We start from the raw sequence: 24,940 nt of genomic DNA on the forward strand, positions 1-24,940 counted from the left end.
TAATCTTTGACCTTAGAGCTTGAGCCATTGGTGTTTTGTTCAGAAAATTTTCTCCTGTGCATATATGTTTTATTCTCATCTAATAGTTTCAGTGTATCTGGTTTTATGTGGAGATCTTTGATCCACTTACACTTGAGCTTTGTACAAGGAGATAAGAAAGGGTCTATTTTCATTCTTTTGCATGTTGAGTGCCAGTTGGACCAGCACCATTTGTTGAATAGGCTGTCCTTTTTTCATTGTATGTTTGTGGCTCCTTTGTCAAAAATCAGGTGACCATATATGTGAGGGCTCATTTCTGGATCTTCTATTCTATTCCATTGATCCACATGCCTATTTCTGTACCAGTACCATGCAGTTTTCAGCACAATTGCCTTATAGTATAGCTTGAGGTCAGGGATGGTGATTCCCGCAGATATTTCCTTGTTGTTGAGGATGGATTTAGCTATTCTAGGTCTTTTGTTGTTCCATATGAAATTGCACATTGATCTTTCCAATTCCATGAAGAACTGGGTTGGAATTTTGATGGGGATTGCATTGAATTTGTAGATTGCTTTTGGTAGGATTGCCATTTATAAATGTTGATCTTTCCAATCCATGAGCATGGGAGATCTTTCCATTTTCTGAGATCCTCCTCAATTCCCTTCTTTAGAGGTTTGAAATTCTTTTTATACAGGTCCTTCACTTGCTTAGTTAGAGTCACACCAAGGTATTTCATAGTTTTTGTGACGGTTGTGAAAGGTACCTTTTCCCTAATTTCTTTCTCCACATGTTTGTCATTTGAGTATAGGAAGGCTACTGATTTGTTTGAGTTGATTTTGTATCCAGCCACTTTTCTGAACTTGTTTATCAGCTGTAGGAGTTCTCTGGTGGAGTTTTTGGGGTCACTTAAGTACACTATCATGTCATCGGCAAAGAGTGATGTTTTTATCTCTTCCTTTCCGATTTGTATTCCCTTGATCTCCTTTTGCTGTCTAATTGCTCCAACTAGGACTTCCAGTACTGTGTTGAATAGATAGGGGGAGAGTGGGCAGCCTTGTCGAGTCCCTGATTTTAGTGGGATTGCTTCAAGTTTCCCACCATTAAGTTTGATGTTGGCTGTTGGTTTGCTGTATATTGCTTTTATTATGTTTAACTATGGACCTTGGATTCCTGTTTTTTCCAGGACTTTTAACATGAAGGGGTGTTGAATTTTGTCAAATGCTTTCTCAGCATCTAGTGAGATGACCATGTGATTTTGTTCTTTGAATTTGTTTATATGGTAGATTACGTTGATGGATTTCCTTATACTAAACCATCCCTGCATCCCAGGGATGAAGCCTACTTGGTCATGATGAATGATCGTTTTGATGTGTTCTTGGATTCGGTTTGCAAGGATTTTGTTGAGTATTTTTGTGTCAATGTTCATAAGTGAGATTGGTCTGTAGTTCTCTTTCCTTGTAGGGTCTTTGTGTGGTTTAGGTATGAGGGTTATTGTAGCCTCAAAAAATGAGTTGGATAGTATTCCATCTGATTATATCCTTTGGAATAGTTTGGAGAGTATTGGTGTTATATCCGCAATAAATGTCTGATAAAATTCTGCACTGAACCCGTCTGGACCTGGGCTTTTTTTTGGTTGGGAGGCTTTTGATGACATCTTCTATTTCTTTAGGTGTTATAGGACTATTTAGATGGTTTACTTGGTCCTGGTTTAACTTTGGAATCTTGTATCTGTCTAGGAATTCGTCCATTTCCTCCAGATTTTCCAATTTTGTGGAGTATAAGCTTTTGTAGTAGGATCTAATGATTTTTTGAATTTCCTCAGTTTCAGTTGTTATGTCTCCACATTACTTTCTGATTCTGTTAATTTGTATGCTCTCTCTTTGCCCTCTAGTTAGTCTGGCTAGGGGTTTATCAATCTTGTTGATTTTCTCAAAGAACCAACTCTTTGTTTGTTGATTTTTTTCAATGGTTCTTTTTGTTTCTATTTGGTCTATTTCTGCCCTAATTTTGATTATTTCTTACCATCTACTCTTCTTGGGTATATCTGCTTCCTTTTGTTCTAGGGCTTTTAGCTATTCTAGGGCTCTTTTCTGGTCCAACCTATTTGGAGTTCTGAAGGCTTCTTTTATGCTCGTGGTCATCTCATTCTTGAGGGTAGTGAAGTTTTCTTCTACAATTTTGTTGAAGATATTTATTGTGCCTCTTAGTTGATACTCTTCTCCCTCTTCTATTCTTATTATCCTTAGGTTCTGTCTTCTCATTGTGTCCTGGATTTCCTGGACATTTTGGGTTAGGAGCTTTTTGTTTTTTGCATCTTCTCTGGCTGTTTTGTCTATGTTTACAATGTTGTCTTTTGCCCCTGAGATTCTCTCTTCCATCTCTTGTAGTCTATTGGAAATGCTTGTTTCTGTGACTCCTGATTTCTTCTAGGGTTATCTCTTTTAGTGTTTTCTTTATTGTGTCAATTTCCGTTTTAAATTCCCTCATCTCTTTGGTTCTGTTTTCCTCTAGTTCTTTGAGTTCTTTGAGTGTTTTTCTTGTTTCCTCTTTGAAAGCATCTGAATCTTTTTGCTTTTCCTCCCGTTCTTGTTAAAGTATCTCTATCAGCATGACTTCAGGTCTGTGTCTTCTTTTTCTGGAGTGTTTGGCATTCCTATGGGAGAATTGGGTTCTGGTATTACCAGGTTGTCTTGTTTTCCTTGGGACGTACTCTTTTGCTTTCCTCTCGCCATCTTGTTGTCAGTGATATGTTCTTGCCTTTCCCTTGTATCTGGTCTGTGTCCCTGGATCTCCACTGGTCCTGGTGTCAGATTGGCCGAGCCCTGTTCTGCTCCCTGAGGTCGTCGCAGGGTGGAAATAGAAGTTCCAAAGTTGTCTTCCTGGTCCCTGGATCAAGCAGGGCTGGGGGTGCGCTTACTGTGCACACTCCTCAGAAATCTCTCTGCTCCCTGGTTGCCCAGATCTCCTACTCACCAGACTTTAAAGCTTTAGGAGCTGTTGATCCGAGTGGCAGATGGGCCGCGCCCTGTTCTGCACCCTGATGTTGCCGCTGGGTGGAAACAGAAGTTCCAAAGTTCTGTTCCTGGTCCCTGGATCAGGCAGGCCTGGGGGTGCGCTTAGTGTGCGCACTCCGCAGAGATCCCTCTGCTCCCTGGCTGCCCAGATCTCCTACTCATCAATATTTAAAGCTTTAGGAGCTGCTGATCAGAGTGGCAGATGGGCTGTGCCCTGTTCTGCACCCTGAAGTCACCGCCGGGTGGAAACAGAAGTTCCAAAGTTCTGTTCCTGGTCCCTGGATCAGGTAGACCTGGGGGTGCGCTTACTGTATGCACTCCGCAGAGATGAGTGATTTCTTGATTGCTTTAATTGATATATAAGGCTCCAAGATCGGAAGGTAACATTTTCTGGGCGTGGTTTGAGTTGTGCAAGAAAACTAACTAAGCACAATTCTGCAAGTGAGCCAGTAAACTGCATTTTTACATGGTTTCTGCTTCAAGCCTCTGCTTGAGTTCCTTCCTTGATTTCTCTCAACTATGGACTGTGACCTGGAAATATGACCAAATAAACCTCCTCCTACCTGCTGCTTTTGGTAGGAATGTTTTATGGCAATAACAAAGAACTCAGCCTCATATCATTCCAAGCTAAGGGAACATAGGCTTGGCACAATGAGTGGGAGGGGATGGTGACTTATAGAAAGTGAAAGAGTGAAGGAACTGTACACTAAATCAAGGTCTGTAGGTAAAATTCTTGTTCTGTAAATAAAATCTGCCAGGTAATAAAAGATGTTCAGAAAAGCTCTTCCTGGTATACACATTAGGTAAACGAAGAAACTCACCTTTATAAGTGTGAGTTCTTTTACAAAAGGAAAATTTATGCTTTATTTTTATGTAGTTCAGAGAGAGAGATGTAATGAATATTTCATGTGTTGAAAGTATCTTTTAGCTAAAATATAAATAAATAAAACGGTATCTGTAAGCTAAATATGCTTTGCAACTCTTCAGAGCATGGTGGGAATGCCTAGAATGAAGGGGATTTTACTGATTAACTAAAGACCAGTCAGGGAATCAGGAAGACTATATATCTATGTCTTCCTCAGATCCTCAGAATCCCTGTTTTCCCCTAGAGCTGTAGCAGTCCACCAGCTGAGGCCACTGCCTCTTTGCCCCCAGTGAGTTCCCTTCTCCAATGGATCCCACAGATCTCCCCCTCTCAACTTTTCTTCTTCCACTTATTGCTTTATTCCAGACCCTAACTCCAGCAGGCACTCCCTGGAATCCTAGAGGTCACTCTAACCATGGAAACAGGATTTGAGAGTCTTAGTTAGAGCAATAAAACAACTCAAAAAGATCAAGGAGATATGAATTGGGAAGGAAGAAGTGAACATATCTTTATTTGCAGATGGCATGCTGGTATAAACAGTGACCCTAAAAATTCCACTGGGACATTCCTACAGCTGATAATGAAGACAAGTGGGCATAACAAAGCCTTGGCTGGTCACCTCCCCAAGAGAGCAGGCATGGTATCATGAAGATACCAGAAAACATTACTAGACAGTTAATGACTAGAAATCACAGCTGCAAGCCAATGTTCGATAAATGAAAGTTGGTTAAAACATTGTATAAAAATAAAGATACTTTGGTTCCTTTTATAATCTTTAGCCCCTTGATCTCCTTTATTTTGTCTTAGTTCTCCAGCTGAGACATAAGTACTACATTGAATAGGTATGAAAAGAGTGGAGAGCCTTGTCTTGTTCCTTGGATTTAGGGGCCATGCTGTGAGTTTCTCTCCATTTAGGTTGATATTGGCTATGGGTTTCCTGGAAACTGTCTTTATTATGTTGAGTTATAACCTTGTATCCACCATCTCTCCTGGACTGTTATAATTGATTCTGTCAAAGGCCTTTTCTAAATCTAATGATGTGACCATGTAGCTTTTGTCTTTCAGTTTATTTATATGGTGCATTACATTTATCAACATATGTATGTTGAAGAGTATATATAAGTGACTCTAAAAATTTTGTCAAAAAACTCCTACAGCAGATGAACACTTTCAGAAAAGTAGCTGAATACAAAATTAACTCACAAAAATCAGTAGTTCTCCTATATACAAATGATAAATGGACTGAGAACGAAACCAGGGAAGCAACAAATTTTATAATAGTCTTAAATAGTATAAAATACGTTGGGGTAATTCTAACCAAGCAAGTGAAAGAGTTGTGTGATAAAAACTTCAAACTATTGAAGAAAGAAATTGAAGAAGCTATCAGAAGATGGAAAATCACCCATGCTCATGAATCAGTAGGATTAATATAGTAAAAACAGCCACCCTACCAAAAGCAATCTACAGAGTAAATGCAATTCTCATCAAAATTCCAACACAATTCTCCACAGATCTTGAAAGGAGAATTTTAAGTTTCATTTGAAACTACAAAAAGTTCAGAATAGCTGAGACAATTCATAAGAATAAAAGAACTGCAGGACTTTTCACCATCCCAGATTTTAAGTTACAAGGGTATAGTAATAAACACAGACTGGTTTCTAAAAGAAAATTATAAGCAACAATCCTGTTCTTTGTTAGTGATAGATTGTAAGGTAGTAGATAAAGATGGGAGAGGATGTGGAATGGGCAGAAAGAAGTACAGAATGAAGAAACAATAATCAGGATATATTATCTGATAATGTAATCTATTTTCAAAGATTATTGGGGGGGCTGGCGTGGTATTGGCAAACAAAACAAAACAGAACAGAACAGAACACCGAACAAACACACTGATCAATGGAATTGAACTGAAGACCCCAGCGTACATCCACACACATACACCTAATTATTTTTATATATGTAGAAGTACATACTGAAAAAAGGATACCAATGATGATGGTCAGTCTGGACACCTGCATGTAGACGAATTCAAGGAGATTCATACTTATCACCTCACACAAAACTTAACTCCAAATTGATAATAAACAAATGAACAAACAAAAACCTCACCAGTGACAACAACAAAAACAACAGATATTCTTAACCTGATAGAAGCCAACATGGGGAATATTTTCTAACTCATTAGTACAGGAAATGACTTTGTAAATAGAACACCATTAGCACAGGAACTAAGACCAGCAATTAATAAATGAGACTTCATGAAAGTGAGAAGCTTCTGCATAACAAAGGACACTGTGATTTGAACAAAGCTTTAGTCTACAGAATGGGAAAATATTTGTAGTAACCACATCTGATAGAGGGCTAATGTCCAAAATAAATACAGAAATAAAAACTAGATATTAAGAAAGCAAATAACACACCTTCAAAAGTACAGATGTAAACAGAATTCTCAAAAGAGGAAACTCACATGGCTGAGGAACACTTTTTGAAAATGTTTAACATCCTTAGTCATTGGGAAAATGTTAATCAAAACTACCGTGAGATTTTATCTTATATTCATCAAAATGCTAAAGTCAATAAAAGAAGCAACAGCTCATGCTGGTGAATTTGTGGAAAAAAGAAACTAATCCATTGCTGGTGGGAACATAAACTTGTACAGCCTTTATGGAAATCAGTGTGGTGGTTCCTTAGGAAGATGGGGATCGACCTACCTCAAGATCCAGCTATGCTACTCTTAAGCATATACTTAAAAGATGCTTCATTCTATGATAAGGACACAAGTAAATGTTCCTTAACCGAAAAATGAACAAAAACAGTGTGGTACATCTATACAATAGAGTATTACTCAGCTTTAAAAAAATTTAATTTACAGGTAATTGGATTGAACTAGAAAAATCATATCAGAGAGCCTGGCCCAACCACCAGCCGGAAGGGCGGCTCCAGCCAGAAAGGCGGCTCGTACAGGCTGAGCAACTGGTGAGTGGGAGACCTAGGCTGCGGGGGAGCAGAGGGATCTCTGCGGAGTGCACACGGAAAGGGCACCCCCTGCCCTGACCTGCCCTGTCCTCCCCGATCCAGTAACCTTGAACAGATCTTAGGAACTTCTGTTCCCACCCGGAGACGACTTCAGGTCGCAGAGCAGAGCCTGGCCCAACCACCAGCCGGAAAGGCGGCTCGTACAGGCTGAGCTACTGTGACCAGGAACAAATCTTAGGAACATCTGTTCCCACCCGGAGGTGACTTCAGTACGCAGAGCAGAGCCTGGCCCAGCTGCCACCCGGAACCTGGGCTGCTGGGGAGTAGAGAGATCTCTGAGGAGTGCACACGGAAAGTGTACCAGGGACACAGACCAGATACAAGGGAAAGGCAAGAACATATCACTGACAACAAAATGGCAAGAGGAAAGAGAAAGAGTATATCCCAAGGAAACCAAGACAATCTAGCAACACCAGAACCCAGCTCTCCGATAGTAGCAAACATAGGAATTCCAAACACTCCAGAGAAAGAAGACACAGACCTGAAAACATGCCTCAAGACGCTGATAGAGTTACTTAAACAAGAAAGGGAGGAAAAGCAAAAAGATTCAGAAGCTTTTAAAGAAGAAACAAGAAAAACACTCAAAGAACTCAAAGAACGAGACGAAAACAGAACCAAGGAAATAAAGGAATGGAAGAGGGAAATTAAAACAGAAATTGACACAATAAAAAAAGCGCTAAAAGAGATAACCCTAGAGTCAGAACACCAAAAAAAGAAATCAGGAGTCACAGAAGCAAGCATTTCCAACAGATTACAAGAGATCGAGGAGAGAATCTCGGGGGCAGAAGACAACATTGCAAACATAGACAAAACAGCCAGAGAAGATGCAAAAAACAAAAAGCTCCTAACCCAAAATGTCCAGGAAATACAAGACACAATGAGAAGACCGAACCTAAGGATAATAGGAATAGAAGAGGGAGAAGAGTATCAACTAAGAGGCACAGTAAATATCTTCAACAAAATCATAGAAGAAAACTTCCCTACCCTCAAGAATGAGATGACCACGAGCATAAAAGAAGCCTTCAGAACTCCAAATAGGTTGGACCAGAAAAGAAATACCTCCCGACACATAATAGTAAAAACATCAAGTGCCCAAAGTAAAGAAAGAATACTAAAAGCAGCAAGGGAAAAAGGTCAGGTAACTTATAAAGGCAGACCAATCAGACTCACACCCGATTTCTCAGCAGAGACTATGAAAGCTAGAAGAGCCTGGACAGACATTATGCACTCCTTAAGAGAGCACAAGTGCCAGCCCAAGCTGCTATACCTAGCAAAACTATCAATCACCATCGATGGAGAGACAAAGATATTTCAAGACAAATCAAAATTCACACAATATATGACCACAAACCCAGCACTACAACGAATTACAGGTGGAAAACCCAATACAAGGAGGGAAAATACAGCCTAGTAAAAACAAGAAAACTCCTAAACAAGAAAACTAAAAAAAGAAAAAAAACACGGACACAACTCAACCCAAAAAAGCAAAAATGGCAGGATACAGAAGCAATTATTCCTTGATATCTATTAACATAAATGGGCTCAATTCCCCAATAAAGAGACACAGACTATCAGACTGGATACATAAACAAAATCCAGCCTTTTGCTGCATACAGGAAACTCATCTCAGAGACAGAGACAGACACTATCTCACAGTAAAAGGGTGGGAAAAAAACTTCCAAGCAAACAGCTCCAAGAAGAAAGCTGGAGTGGCTATTCTAATATCGAATAAAGTAAATTTCCAACCAAAAGTTATCAAAAAAGATAAAGAAGGACACTTTTTACTCATTACCGGGGAAACCTGTCAGGAGGAACTCTCAATCCTTAACATATATGCTCCAAATAAAAAATCACCCACATTCATAAAAGAAACTCTACTAAAGCTCAAAAAATACATTTCACCCCACACAATAATAGTGGGAGACTTTAACACCCCACTCTCACCAATGGACAGATCAGGGAAACAAAAACTGAACAAGGACACTGCAAAACTAGCAGAGACTTTGAACCAACTAGAATTAATAGATATATACAGAACATACTATCCTAAAGTAAAAGAATACACCTTCTTCTCACCACCCCATGGCACCTTCTCGAAAATTGACCACATAATTGGACACAGAACGAGCCTTCATCGATATAAGAAGATTGAAATACTCCCATGCATCCTCTCAGATCACCATGGTCTACGGCTGGTCTTTAACAACAACAAAGACAACAAAATGCCCACATACACATGGAAACTAAACAACACTCTGCTAAAGGATAGCAGGGTCAAAGAAGAAATAAAGAAAGAAATTAAGGATTTTCTAGAATTCAGCGAAAACGAAAACACAACATACCCAAACCTATGGGATGCAATGAAAGCAGTATTGAGAGGAAAACTCATTGCTCTAAGTGCTTCCAAGAAGAAACTGGAGAGAGCTCACATCAGCAACCTGACAGCACAGCTAAAAGCCCTAGAACAAAAGGAAGCAGATTTACCCAAAAAGAGTAGACGGCAAGAAATAATCAAAATTAGGGCAGAAATAGACCAAATAGAAACAAAAAAAAAAAACCATTGAAAAAATCAACAAAACAAAGAGTTGGTTCTTTGAGAAAATCAACAAGATTGATAAACCCCTAGCCAGACTAACTAAAGGGCAAAGAGAGAGTATCCAAATTAACAAAATCAGAAAGGAAAGTGGTGACATAACAACTGAAACTAAGGAAATTCAAGAAATCATCAGATCCTACTACAAAAACTTACACTCCACAAAATTGGAAAATCTGGAGGAAATGGACGAATTCCTAGACAGATACAAGGTACCAAAGTTGAACCAGGACCAAGTAAACCATCTAAATAACCCTATAACACCTAAAGAAATAGAAGAAGTCATCAAAAGCCTCCCAACCAAAAAAAGCCCAGGTCCAGACGGGTTCAGTGCAGAATTTTATCAGACATTTATTGGGGATATAACACCAATATTCACCAAGCTATTCCAAAAGATAGAATCAGATGGAATATTACCCAACTCATTTTTTGAGGCTACAATAACCCTCGTACCTAAGCCACACAAAGACCCTACAAGGAAAGAGAACTTCAGACCAATCTCACTTATGAACATTGATGCAAAAATACTCAACAAAATCCTTGCAAACCGAATCCAAGAACACATCAAAACCATCATTCATCATGACCAAGTAGGCTTCATCCCTGGGATGCAGGGATGGTTTAACATAAGGAAATCCATCAATGTAATCCACCATATAAACAAACTTAAAGACCAAAATCACATGGTCATCTCACTAGATGCTGAGAAAGCATTCGACAAAATCCAACACCCCTTCATGTTAAAAGTCCTGGAAAGAACAGGAATCCAAGGCCCATATTTAAACATAATAAAAGCAATATACAGCAAACCAACAGTCAACATCAAACTTAATGGCGAGAAACTTGAAGCAATCCCACTAAAATCAGGGACTCGACAAGGCTGCCCACTCTCTCCCTACCTATTCAACATAGTACTGGAAGTCCTGGCTGGAGCAATTAGACAGCAAAAGGAGATCAAGGGGATACAAATCGGAAAGGAAGAGATAAAAACATCACTCTTTGCCGATGACATGATAGTGTACTTGAGTGACCCCAAAAATTCCACAAGAGAACTCCTACAGCTGATAAACAAGTTCAGCAAAGTCGCCGGATACAAAATTAACTCAAACAAATCAGTAGCATTCCTATACTCAAAAAACAAACATGTGGAGAAAGAAATTGGGGAAAAGGTACCCTTCACAATAGTTACAAAAACTATGAAATACCTTGGTGTGACTCTAACTAAGGAAGTGAAGGACCTGTATGACAAGAACTTCAAACCTCTGAAGAAAGAAATTGAGGAGGATCTCAGAAAATGGAAAGATCTCCCATGCTCATGGATTGGAAAGATCAACATCTTAAAAATGGCCATCCTACCAAAAGCAATCTACAGATTCAATGCAATCCCCATCAAAATTCCAACCCAGTTCTTCATGGAATTGGAAAGATCAATGTGCAATTTCATCTGGAATAACAAAAGACCTAGAATAGCGAAAACCATCCTCAACAACAAAAAAACATCAGCGGGAATCACTATCCCTGACCTCAAGCTATATTACAAGGCAATTGTGCTGAAAACTGCATGGTACTGGTACAGAAATAGGCAAGTGGATCAATGGAATAGAATAGAAGATTCAGAAATGAGCCCTCATGTATATGGTCACCTGATTTTTGACAAAGGAGCAGTAAACATTTAATGGAAAAAGGACAGCCTATTCAACAAATGGTGCTGGTCCAACTGGCACTCAACATGCAAAAGAATGAAAATAGACCCGTTCTTATCTCCTTGTACAAAGCTCAAGTGTAAGTGGATTAAAGATCTCCACATTAAACCTGATACACTGGAATTATTAGATGAGAAAGTAGGGAAAACCTTAGAACACATAGGCACAGGAGAAAATTTCCTAAACAAAACAGCAATGGCTCAAGCTCTAAGGTCAAAGATTAACAAATGGGACTTAATGAGATTGCAAAGTTTCTGTAAGGCTAAGGACATCGTCAAGAAAACAAAACGGCAACCAACAGAATGGGAAAAGATCTTCACCAACACCACATCAGATAGAGGCCTAATATCTAAGGTGTACAAGGAACTCAAAAAGCTCGACACCAGAGAATCAAATAACCCTATTAAAAAATGGGGTACAGAGCTAAACAAATCTTTTTCAGTTGAGGAACTCCGAATGGCCGAAAAACATCTGAGGAAGTGCTCGACATCCTTAGCCATCAGGGAAATGCAAATCAAAACAACCCTAAGATTCCACCTCACTCCAGTCAGATTGGCCAAGATCCAAAACTCAGATGACAGCAGATGCTGGCGAGCCTGCGGAGAAATAGGAACACTTCTCCACTGTTGGTGGGGTTGCAAGCTAATACAACCACTCTGGAAATCGGTCTGGCGATACCTCAGAAAATTGGATATAGTACTACCTGAAGACCCAGCTATTCCACTTCTGGGCATATACCCCAGAGACACTTTAATACACAACAAAGATATATGCACCACAATGTTCATAGCGGCTCTATTTATAATAGCCAGAAGCTGGAAGGAACCCAGATGTCCTTCAGAAGACGAATGGATACAAAAATTGTGGTACATATACACAATGGAATACTACTCAGCCACCAGAAACAATGACTTAACCAAATTCTTAAGAAAATGGCTGCATCTAGAGAAGATCATCCTGAGTGAGATAACCCAGTCACAAAAGAACAGACATAATATGCAGTCACTGATAGTGGGATGCTAACCCCAGAGGCTTGCACTCCCCCAGAAACAACTCACAGACTGTATGAATTCCAAGAAATAAAGAAAACAAAAAATATACATATATTCACAAAACAAGAAGACTTTGACTATTTCCATGTTGCGTTTTGTTTTGCATGTACTTTACGCTTATTGCAACTAGTACGTTTTCAATGCATACTGTCAAGCCCTTGAAAAAAATCAAGTACCGACTAAAAAACATATTCACATGGTTTTATGTAAAATTTATTTTAATGTCTGAAAAAACAGTACTGACAAAAATGTATAATTTTAAGCAAAAAATGTTTAAAATCTTTACATCTATCTTTGTTTTGAAAAATAAAATCGTTTAAAAAAAAACATATTGCAATTTTAAGACGAAAGGAAATTTTTTAGAAATACCCTATAGAACAAAATTATAATGCTCTCAATAGACACAGGTTATTTCATAGAAATCTAAGTATCAAGCACAGGACTTTTGTCTAAAACTCTCTTAGTTTTCTATTTCTGTAACAAAACTCCATGACTGTCACTGGAGAGATGGCTCAGTGGTTAAAAGCACTATCTTTTCTTCCACAGGATCTGGGTTTATTTTTCAGCACCAAATCACAGCTCACAACTGCCTAAAACTTTATTTCCAGGAAAATTGACACCCTCACACCAACATAGATAAAATAAAAGTAAAAAAATTAAAAAAAAAATAAAATAAAAGGAAGGACCCAGCATGTCTGATAGTTGTGGGGGATACATGTCGCAGCCTCAATGTGGAGGGCAGAGAGTACCCCTGTGGAGTGTTCTCTGCATTATCCTATTTTTTGGTTTGGAGTGGTTGTTGTTTCTTAGAAGTCTGGTCTTTTCTAGTGAATGACAGAAAGAGTGGAATTGGAGGAAAGGGAAGAAAAAAAAAAAAAAAAAAGAAAAATCATATCAAGTTACCCCAACTACAGAAATAGAAATATAGTATGTGTTTGTTCTTATATATTTTTATTCAATAATATATGTGGTGTTAGTTGTTAAGTCAATGATAACTAAGCTATAATCCCTAGAAACCACAGTGGTTATATATAGAGTAAGAAACTGGGGGTAACAGATAAATCTCATTAGGAAACAGAAATAGAATAGATAGTTATTATTAATGGAAAGGGTATCTGTAACAGAATATTTGGTGAGAAAGGTAGAGAGGAGATAAAAAATAAATATGGGAGAGACAGCTAAAATTAAAGATCTTTGGGTAGTAGAGTGGGAACTTAATATGTAAAAGTTTCCTAAAATATATACATATATGTAAACAATCTAAATAAAACTGCCTAATAATGGGAAAGACAGAGTCTCAACAATCTAGCTCTTATCACCGAATGAAGCAAGCACCAAGTTACATGGTTGGATTACATATAATTGAACTTTTGGCCAAAGAGATCATATGAGAATCCACAAATAACTCAGGCTATTGCCAAGACTATAGATTGTTGACAAATTGATGGCAAGGCCCTATTGCTGAAGACAACATCCACACAACTCACCTGGAGAAGTTAAGGGGCCTACATAGAGCCTTCATCTATATGTTCTAACATCTTTGGTACAGGAAGGTACTCTGCACACTTCCAAAAGAGAAACGTAAACATCAACTCGGCCACAAAACCTTTCATCTACAAGTGTCCTGCCTGTAAGGTATGCTAGTAGAGTGGATGCACAGAGCTTGTGGGAGTGTTCACCCACTATCTGATTTGACGTATGCGATGGAGCCCATCTTCTCTGGTGACCAAGAGCCTGCGATGTATGCCTCAGGGATGTAGAGAAAAGACAAGTACTACTGTCCGCATGCCAAAAAAAGTAGAAACAAAATGACTCTTAATGACATTCTGCTATGCTCATAATCAGTGCCTTGCTCAGCATCATCAAAGAAGCTTCCTCCTAAAGCAGGTGAGAATAGAGACCCACAGAGAGACATAATGCAGAGAGTGATAAATAAACCTTGAAACACTCAGCCCTAAAAGGAACATCTCCATCAAATCCCTCATCTCAGTACTCAGCGAGCCCCACAGAAGAGGACACAGATGTGTAAGAGGCAGAGGGGATAGAGGAAACTAAGAAAATAAAACCATATTGACATGAGCCACTACCAGACAAACTCACAGAGACTCAGGCAGCAAGCATGGGGTCTGAACTGGTCTGAACCAGGTCCTTGGCTTGGCTTATATATTATGGCTTTCAGTTTAGTGTTTTTATGGGATTCCTGAGTATGTGAACAAGATGATCTCTGCTTCTTTTACTTTCTCTTGGGTTTATTTTCTTCTTATTGATTGTTTTGGCTAGTTCTGATGTGTTAGGTTTTATTTTATCTTATTATAATTTATTTTATTTTATAATATTATTATCTCTAAGAAACCTGTTTGAGTAGATCTGGAATGATAAGAAAGTGGTGAGGAACTGAGTGGCATAGAGGGAGGGCAAACCATAATCAGGATATAAAATCTATTTTGAATAAAATGTTTGGTTCAACATTTCTGCTATCCCCAGTTTGTCCAGACAGAGGAATGGCAGGGAAAAGATGGAAAGGCAGAGTTATGTTCATATCATGAGCTGTTTGTCTGCAAGTACCAATTGTATTTTAATCATTTTCCATCTATCTATCTTACTCAACAATGACTACACATCTACAAGTGTTAAGTATCATTAGCAGTAATAACTACCATATTTTAGATATTGACTATGTGCCAGCCACTGTACCAGGAGCTTGTGTGTGCCTTCGGTCAACTCTTTCTACAAACCTTGGAAACTATTGATGTTTTTTCCCCATTGAATGGAAGAGAATTATGTACAATCACTTGTACAGATTTCACAAAAAGGCATAGTTGAACCAGCAGTTAATTCCAATGTCTTTCTCCAGAGCCCGCTATGGTAGATACACCAATCACTCCACTTTCATTGACTTCTCAGATCTTAAATCACATGTATCCAGGGATACTGTATGAAGAGACATAAGAGTTAACAAAAGGGATAACAAAATTAGTTCTTCCTTGATTATAAGAGTCCTCATCTGACTATTTAAAAAGAGTTACAGTTACTTGTTAGTTCAATTTGTGCTACTGACTTTCCGATGAGTTAAAAGACTTGGTTCAGGAGGGATTTGCACTGTACAGCAGGGGCAGGAGTAGTGCAGAACTCAGAGTAGAGATTGACATTGAGAAGGCTGTACAATAAGGAGCCCCTGTGGAAGCCCCAAGATGATCTGATCTTAGCGTGTTTCACAAAGAGCAGGTTGTGTTGGTTTAGAGCAAATCATAGCTATGTTCAAAATAGAAACAGGCCTATATTTTTACTTTAATAGTGTATCTGATGTTGGCTATGTACAGCAGGAGAGTATGGAAGATATTGTTATGTTTAAAATTTTTACATTTTATGATATTTTAATGTTAAAACTGTTGTAAGCACAATTAACTTGGATGACTCTTAAATATCATCTTATTTCCAACTTCTTAACAAATGTGGTAATTTTTCCTCTGTGTGGTTAAGATACTTTCCCAGTGTCTCATGGAAAGGTCCTGTTTGATCCCAGGGCCCTATGTGGTGTGGCCCTCTAAGGGCCTGGCTCAGTTTTCTAAGTAGAAACAATAGGTAACTGATTGGAGATTTCTCAAATGTTTAGTCTTTCAGAATTTTGCAGTATCCAACTAAGCTCTCTTTGTGGGAAAGTACTTATATGGATAGAGTTTTCTTTCTATAATAGTTCATTCAAAACTTTTACCAGTCATGATAAAATGGAGGAGGATGGGGTTATTATGTAAACCTTTAGTGTAGATGTAGGCCATAAATCAAAACCCTACAGTGAGCAGATTCTAGACTGTTTTAAACTTACAATTTAAACAAAAAATAAAAAGATTATAGGCTTCAGTGTGAATGATTTAAATCAACATGTAGGTTCCAGAACACAAAGACTAAGTTTTAAACCCCTATGTTTGTTTTATGAGCCAGGAGGTTTGCTACTAACATTGTTTTGATGCCTCAAAAGTACAAGGAGCAGAATAATATATTGATAATCAGTTTTTAAATAAGTACTAAGTGGTGAAGGAAAAAATGAGTTAGTATGTAGTAAATAAAAATTCTATTATTAATTACTATTCATGTAATACAATAGCCTAGTCACTAAAAATATACTAATTATATATTTCACTTGGAAACCAATTATATTAAAGATTAAGTTGTAAATTAGAGTAAAAAACAATCCATAGATTTTTCATAAAATTCACAGTTAAAGATGTAAAAGATAATGTTCTGTTTTCTATTTAAATGTTAATTTTGTGGCAGAGAAGGTAATATTGAAATATTTGAGCTGGGGACATAGCGTAGTTGTAGAACCCTTAAACAATCCTGTCTTCAATCCTCAGCATACAAATACACACATGATATTCATGAAGACACAATCACTACATTGGAAGGTCTATTAATGTCAGACATAGTACAATTGATGAGATTTTGGAATATGTTAATTCTTGTGAGCAATAGTAACCCAGTAACATTGACCATCAGATGTCTTCCTCATTTTTATTGTAAGTTTATTTGCCTGCAACCAATTTCTTTGTTAAAATCAGTAAAACTGCAGTTGCTCTCATTATGAGAACAAGTCCAGCTGCAGCAGCACCAGCCCAGCATGGGTTTGTTTAAAGGCTCTGCCATTCAAACTGAAGAGATATGATATTGAATAGAACATTACTGAGCTGGGTGAATATTTATATGCATGTTACCATAGAGATCTTCTTTGTCATTTTCAAAAAAAATAGAACTCCACTAATTCAAAAAAGAGTGCTACAGCAGGCAGGAGGTGGGATAAAGTAAACGGAGACTTATTGAAGAAGTTCTGGTGAATGTGCACTTTCTAGAGTTGGATTGGTTTTTTCACATATATAAATGTGTTTTCGATCATGTCTAGATAGTCTTTCTTGTAGGCCATTCATTCTATGCATTTTTTACAGAATGCCCCGAGTGGTGTGATATTTATATTTACATAAAAATCTGATAACTAAGGTTTTAAGTGAGTTTCTGTTATGCAATTAGTTCTGTTGGCAGGCCGTCTCAATAGCAGTCTTAATGTGTAATTCACTGGAACCTATTAAACAAAGACCTTGGTAAGTGTTTGAAACAGTCTGCATTAGCCTTAGAAGGTGGTAGGTGTTGTTATTTTAATGAATCTTTGATTTGCGGATGATGTTTGGTGAGACCCAAGTGCTTTGTCACTTTGGGAAATAAGATCTTTTTAATAAAGTTGAGAGGAATTTCATATCCACCCATCACTTCCGGCTCCCTACCTACTTTCCTGCTCATTGCTCCCTAACCTGCTTGTCTGTTCCAGAGCTATTATTTCTACTTGAAGATCATGCTGTCATGGGTCCTGTGAAGGGGGAATCCCTCTGTTTAAATCTCGGTTTTCTTCACTCAGTGAAGCTGCCCACACTAAAGCAGCAAGTTCTTTCCCCAGGACACTTTTCTTCCCCAGTCCTGCTGCTTTGCGAGGGTGGGGTGCAGGACAACACCCTAGGCACATTTCCCACCTCTGTGACTAAACCTTTGTTGTGATACTTGATTTGTACTGTTTTACAACTCTGGTTTTTCTTGGAAGTTGTCAATATGATTCGTGTCCTCCATGTTGCTGTTTGAGAACTCGGGTCTCTTTACCATACTCTTGGATTCAGCTTTCAGAATCTCAGTGAAGTGAGCTTTGAAAAATCAGAGAAATTCTTCTGATGGGGACCAGAGGAAGGCTTTTAGGTAACTCCGAAACTCTACAGCTGCCCCTTTCATTTTGAGTTATATAAAGGCTCTTTTAAACAAGACATGGATGTTTACTTTAGTAGAATTTTCTTAGAATGATTACACTTTTTTCCTACTCAGCAGTATGAATTTGAAACTCTCTGTCCATTGCTAGTTGGGTATCATGCTGTCTACTAGTGGGACCTTCATTATATGTGAGAGTTATAGTTAACTACATATAGACCATATGAGATACACACACACACACACACATGACACATATTAAAATTTTTGTGTAAAATGAAAATAAAAAGCAAAATGCACGGCCCAGGCCATTAAAAGACAGTCATTTTCAAGGAGAAGGTGTCAATTATCTCTTATCTGAAAAGTTTATATTTAACCACTTAAAATGTTGCTTGGCTCTGGTTTTCAAACATTTTTTGAGGAGGGGATATTTATATATACTTGTACATGTATCCTTAATTAAACAAAATTTATAATCCCAGATGCTCTAAAATTTAAAACAGTTTGAGTTTTGACCAACATAATCTTTATAAAAGCATTTACATTTCTGATTTTGGATTAGGGATGCTCAAACGGAGCCATTCTTTCTAGGATAGTCATAGTAAGTGATAATTTTGTTTGCTTTTATTGAAAAAAAAAAAGCCAGTGTCATAGAAATTCATATTAATATTACTTTATTAAAATATTTGTTTTTAAATCCTTGTAGACTGGGCCAATGATTTTTTTCATCTGGAATTGGAGAATGCTTTAATATGTTGATGTGAAAAAAATCAGAGCAAAACTTTTGGATATAGAGATAAAAATGCTAGAATCACACATGGTTTTTGAAATTGAATTAAGGCTTTTATTTTTAAATGTTCTACTGGTATATAAATTCCTTAGCTTGCTGCTGTTCCACTTAGCAAAGCATTAATACATTGTTAAGAGCTCACTTATCAGACTGTTTTCCAACTTAAGATCTAACTGAGATAGAAGGTATCCTGGCTGATTTTGTGTCAATTTGACACAAGCTGGAGTTATCACAGTAAAAAGAGCCTCAGGTGAGGAAATACTGTAAGGATCCATGAGATCCAGCTGTAAGGATCCATTGATCTCAACTAGTGATCAAGGGGGAAAGGACCCAGCCATTGTGGGTGGAGCCATCCCTGGGCTGGTAGACCTGAGTTCTATAAGAAAGCAGGCTGAGCAAGCCAAGGGAAGCAAGCCAGTAAGTGACATCCCTCCATGGCCTCTGCTTCCTGACCTGCTTGAGTTCCAACCCTGACTTCTTTTGGTGATGAACAGCAATGTGGAAGTGTAAGCTGAATAAACCCTTTCCTCCTCAAGTTGCTTTTTGGTCATGATGTTTGTGCAGGAACAGAAACCCTGGCTAAGTCAGAAGGGAACCCACAACTGGTAAATTCTGAAAAAAAGTATGAGGGAAAAAGGTTGACTGGTAAAAATGTATTTTCAAATATTTAGAATTTACTTTGAATACTTTCATAACAGCAGCCAGAGTCACTACATGATTATGGTCTTGTAGAAAGATTCTGAAATTCTCAGTTTGACTAGTGTCAATTTTAATTTCACCAATTAACAACTTATTTTAATAATTTATTCATGTTTATATTTACTATAATGTGGACCTCTCTCCAGTCCTGGTTGAGGGACATCATGATGCCTCCAGCTAAGTATTTGGCCATAGTTGCTCTCTAATCATCTTTGTTCAGTATAAATCTATAAAGGCTTTTGCTGTCTTGTGTTGGGGATTGGTCTAATGTTATTTATGTTAATTTGGCTCACAAATTACACAGGAACCTGCACATCTGCCTGTAAGACACTGAGGATTCCTGCCCCCAGCTGTCCTTGATTGGAAAAAAAATGCCAGTGGTCAATGGTTGGGTTGGAAGACAGAGGTGGGACTTATAGCATTCCTGGGCAAGGCACACAGGGGGAAGAAGAACTGTCATGCTGTGGAAGGAGAAGGTCCAAGCCTGAGAACTGTAGGATGGACAGACAGACAGACTGACTGACTGACAGACAGAGACAGACAGAGAGAGAAAAACAGACAGATGGCCAACATGTAAGAGTGGGGAATTGTGGCCCAGGGAGGCTGCTGGCCTGAGTCAGGGGTGGCCAAGATGGAATACAGGTTTTAGTAAGTAATAATTCAGGCATATCGGATGGGGAGAGTGTGTGCTAGAAATATGAAGGATTAAAGTGGCCCAATCATTGAGCTTATTAAAGTGTATCTAAATAGAAGGCATGCGTGTGTGTGTGTGTGTGTGTGTGTGTGTGTGTGTGTGTATCTTTTGGGAACTCAGAACATTGGGGCTGTAGTGAGAAGCTTGCACCACTGCTGCTCCGTGATTTGAGAAAACTTAATCACTAATGCTACAGTTTTGGGTTAAAATAATTATGATATTGAGTTTCTTTTCCACAGAAAAGGTCCTGAGGTCCTCCATGCAAATAGATAGCCTGACTTCTAAAACATTTTCATTCAAAATGTCTTTCCACAGAACATCATTCCCCGTCTCTCAGTTGGTTGCTTGGTCATTCTTCAAGCAAACAGCTTTATGATATCATATAAATGTAGTCAGAGCTTGATTGTTCAGCCTTTCAAAATGTGATAAATTGTCTCATTCCTTGAGAGGTGACTATGTCACTGCCTCATAAATCTTAGTAATCCGCTTTCCTCTTTGTTTTAAGATTTCAATGAAGAGCTCATAGGGAGGTACATTCAGTCAGGATGTCAGGAGGGACATTTAGAAGAATGAATAATTACACTAAGAAAAAAAACCCTTTCTTTACATGAGTGTCTGCCAGTATTTAATGAGCTAAGCCTGAGTTGTTTATGTTAAACTTTGCATCATATGTGTATGTGTACTTGTTGTAAGAATTTTCCATAGAATTTTCATGAATTTTAAGAATTAGAAATATTGGTATCTCAACCATAGTCTTCTATTTCATAAGGCCTCTGGGCAGGAATTTAACTGAGCAGGAGACTAGTCTATGACAAGAATAATTTTTTATTAATCTTTCAAATAGTTCTTTTTGATTTGTATCTTGAAGTCATGTGGGAAACCACTGTTGAGAAGACATTTTTATGTAGTAACTTCATAAATGAGATGTAACATACCATTGTTCACTTACCAGCTTCAGTAAAGTGTAATTGACAAGTGAAATTATTTCGAGGCACAGAGAAGTTTGGGCCGAGCTCACAGAAAGTGCGCCCTCCCCTCACATTGGTTCGGGGAGCAGGAACTCTGCCATAGGGACACAGTATCCACCTGGAGGGACCCTGCATGCAGAACAATTGTTCAGGCCATCTGCCACCAGGAAAAGCAGAATCCAGGGACACAGGCAAGGTACACAGGAGAGACAGGAATCAATCACAGACAACACGATGGAAAGAGGAAAGTGAAAGAACTTCCCAATGGAAACCAAGACAACCTGGCAACACCAGAACCCAGCTCTCCCATCAAAGCAAACAGCAGAATGCTAAACACTCCAGATAAAGAAGACTCAGACCTGAAATCCTAACTCAAGATGATGATAGAGATTCTTAAAACAGAATGGGAGGAAAACCATAAAGATATAGAAGCTTTTAAAGAGGAAATAAGAAAAACACTCAAAGAAATCAAAGAACTAGAGGAAAACAGAAACAAAGAGTCAAAGGAATTGAAGAAGGAATTTAAAATGGAAATGGAAACAATAAAGAAAACATTAAAAGAGACAACCGTAGAGGTAGAAACCTAAAAGGAAATCAGGAGACACAGATGCAAGTACCTCCAACAGACTACAAGAGATGGAAGAGAGAATCTCAGGGGCCAAAGAAAACATTGAAAACATAGACAAAACAGTCAGAGAAGATACAAAAGCCAAAAAGCTCCTAACACAAAATGTACAGGATATCCAGGAAACAATGAGAATACCAAACTTAAGGATAATAGGAATAGAATAGGGAGAAGAATATCAACTAAGAGGCACAGTAAGTATCTTCAAGAAAATCATAGAAGAAAATTTCCCTACCCTTAAGAATGAGATGACCATGAGCATAAAACAAGCCTACCAAAGTGCAAACAGAGTGGACCAAAAAAGAAATTCTTCTCAACACTTAATAGTCAAAACGCCAAGTGCCCAAAGCAAAGAAAAAATACTAAAAGCAGTAAGGGAAAAAGGTCAGGTATCATATAAAGACAGACAAATCAGAATCCCATCCGACTTCTCAACAGAGACTAGGAAGGCTATAAGATCCTGGACAGACATCATGCAGACCCTAAGAGAGCACAAGTGACAGCCCAAGCTGCTATACCCAGCAAAACTCTCAATCGTCATAGATGGAGAGACCAAGATATTCTAAGACAAAACTAAATTTACACAATATCTGACTACAAGCCCTGCACTACAACGAATTATAGGTGGAAAACCCAATACAAGGAGGGAAACTACATCCTAGTAAAAATAAGAAAACACCTAAGCAAGAAAACAGAATCCAGCATTTTGCTGCATACAGGAAACTCATCTCAGAGACAAAGACAGACACTATTTCAGAGTAAAAGGTTGGAAAAAAAACCTTCCAAGCTAATGGCCCCAAGAAGCAAGCTGGATGGCCATTCTAATACTGAATAAACTAGATTTTAAAACAAAAGTTATCAAAAACAAAAAAGATAAGGAAGGACACTTTTTATTTATTACAGGGAAAATTGTCAGGAGGAACTCTCAATCCTTAACATATATGCTCCAAATACAAGAGCACCCATATTCATAAAGGAAACCCTACTAAAGCTCAAAAAGTACATTGCACCCCATACAATAATAGTGGGAAACCTCAACACCCCACTCTCATCAATGAACAGATCATGGAAACAGAAACTGAACAAAGACACAGTGAAACTAGCAGATGTTATGAACCAATTGGAATGAATAGACATCTACAGAACATTTCATCCTAAAACAAAAGAACACAACTTCTTCTCAGCACCTCACACCACCTTCCCCAAAACTGACCATATAATTGGTTACAGAAAAAGCCTCAGTAGATATAAGAAGATTGAAATACTCCCATGCATCCTCTCAGATCACCATGTGTAATGCTGGTCTTTAATAGCAACAAAGAAAACAAAAAGCCTATATACACATGGAAACTAAACAATGCTCTATTGAATGATAACAGGGTCAAGAAAGAAATAAAGAAAAAAATTAAAAATTTTCTAGAATTTAATGAAAATAAAAACACAACATACCCAAATCTATGGGATGCAATGAAAGAAGTACTGAGAGGAAAACTCATAGCTCCGAGTGCTTCCAAAAAGAAACTGGAGATAGCATATGCTAGCAACTTGACAGCACAGTTAAAAGCTCTAGAACAAAAGGAAGCAGATACACCAAAGAGGAGAAGACCGCAAGAAACAATCAAACTCAGAGCAGAAATTGACCAAATAGAAACACAAAGAACCATTCAAAGAATCAACAAACCAAGAGTTGGTTCTTTGAGAAAATTAACAAGATTGATAGACCCTTAGCCAGACTAAATAGAGGGCAAAGAGAGAGTATCCAAATTAACAATATCAGAAAGGAAAGTGAAACTGAGGAAATTCAAGAAATCATCAGATCCTACTACAAAAACCTATACTCAACAAAGTTGGAAAATCTGGAGGAAATGGAATTTCTAGACAGATACCAGATACTAAAGTTAAACCTGGACCAGGTAAATCATCTAAATGATCCCATAACACATAAAGAAATAGAAGCAGTCATTAGAAGACTTCCACCCAAAAAAAAGCACAGGTCTTGAAGAGTTCAGTGCAGAATTCTATCAAACATTTATTGAAGACCTAATGCCAATATTCTCCAAACTATTCCACAAAATAGAGTCAGATGGAACACTACCTAACTCATTTTTAGAGGCCACAATAAAACCTCATTCCAAAACCACAAAAATACCCTACAAAGAAAGAGAACTTCAGACAAATCTCACTTATGAACATTGATGCAAAAATACTCAACAAAATCCTTGCAAACCGAATCCAAGAACACATCAAAACAATCATTTACCATGATCAAATAGTTTTCATCCCTGGGATGCAGGGATGATTTAATATTCAGAAATCCATCAATGTATTCCACCATATAAACAAACTCAAAGAAAAAAAAACTCATGGTCATCTCACTAGATGCTGAGAAAGCATTTGACAAAATTAAATACCCCTTCATGTTAAAAGTCTCGGAAAGAACAGGTATACCTAAATATTATAAAACCAATAGCCAACATCAAACTTAACAGTGACAAACTTGAAGTAATCCCACTAAAATCAGGGACTAGACAAGGCTGCCTACTCTCCCCCTACCTATTCAATATAGTACTGGAAATCCTGGCCAGAGCAATTAGACAGCAAAAAGAAATCAAAGGAATACAAATTGGAAAGGAAGAAGTAAAAACATCACTTTTTGCAGATGACATGATAGTTTATGTAACTGACCCCAAAAATTTCACCAGAGAACTTATACAGCTGATAAACAAGTTCAACAAAGTGGCTGGTATATAATTAACTCAAACAAATCAGTAGCCTTCCTCTACTCAAAGGACAAACATGCAGAGAAAGAAATTAGGGAAAAGATACCCTTCACAATAGTCACAAAAACTATGAAATACCTTGGTGTGACTCTAACTAAGCAAGTGAAGGACATGTATGACAAGAACTTCCAACCTCTAAAGAAGGAAATTGAGGAAGATCTCAGAAAATGGAAAGATCTCTCATACTCATGTATTGGAAGGATCAATATTTTAAAAATGGCCATTTTACCAAAAGCAATCTACAGATTCAATGCAATCCCCATCAAAATTCCAACCCAATTCTTTATTGAGTTGGAAAGATCAATGTGCAATTTCATCTGGATCAACAAAAGACCTAGAATAGCGAAATCCATCCTTAAAAACAAGAAAACATCTGCAGGAATCACTATCCCTGACCTCAAGCTAT

The sequence above is a fragment of the Micromys minutus genome (assembly GCF_963924665.1).
Source record: "Micromys minutus genome assembly, chromosome: 15".
Classification (NCBI taxonomy): domain Eukaryota; kingdom Metazoa; phylum Chordata; class Mammalia; order Rodentia; family Muridae; genus Micromys; species Micromys minutus.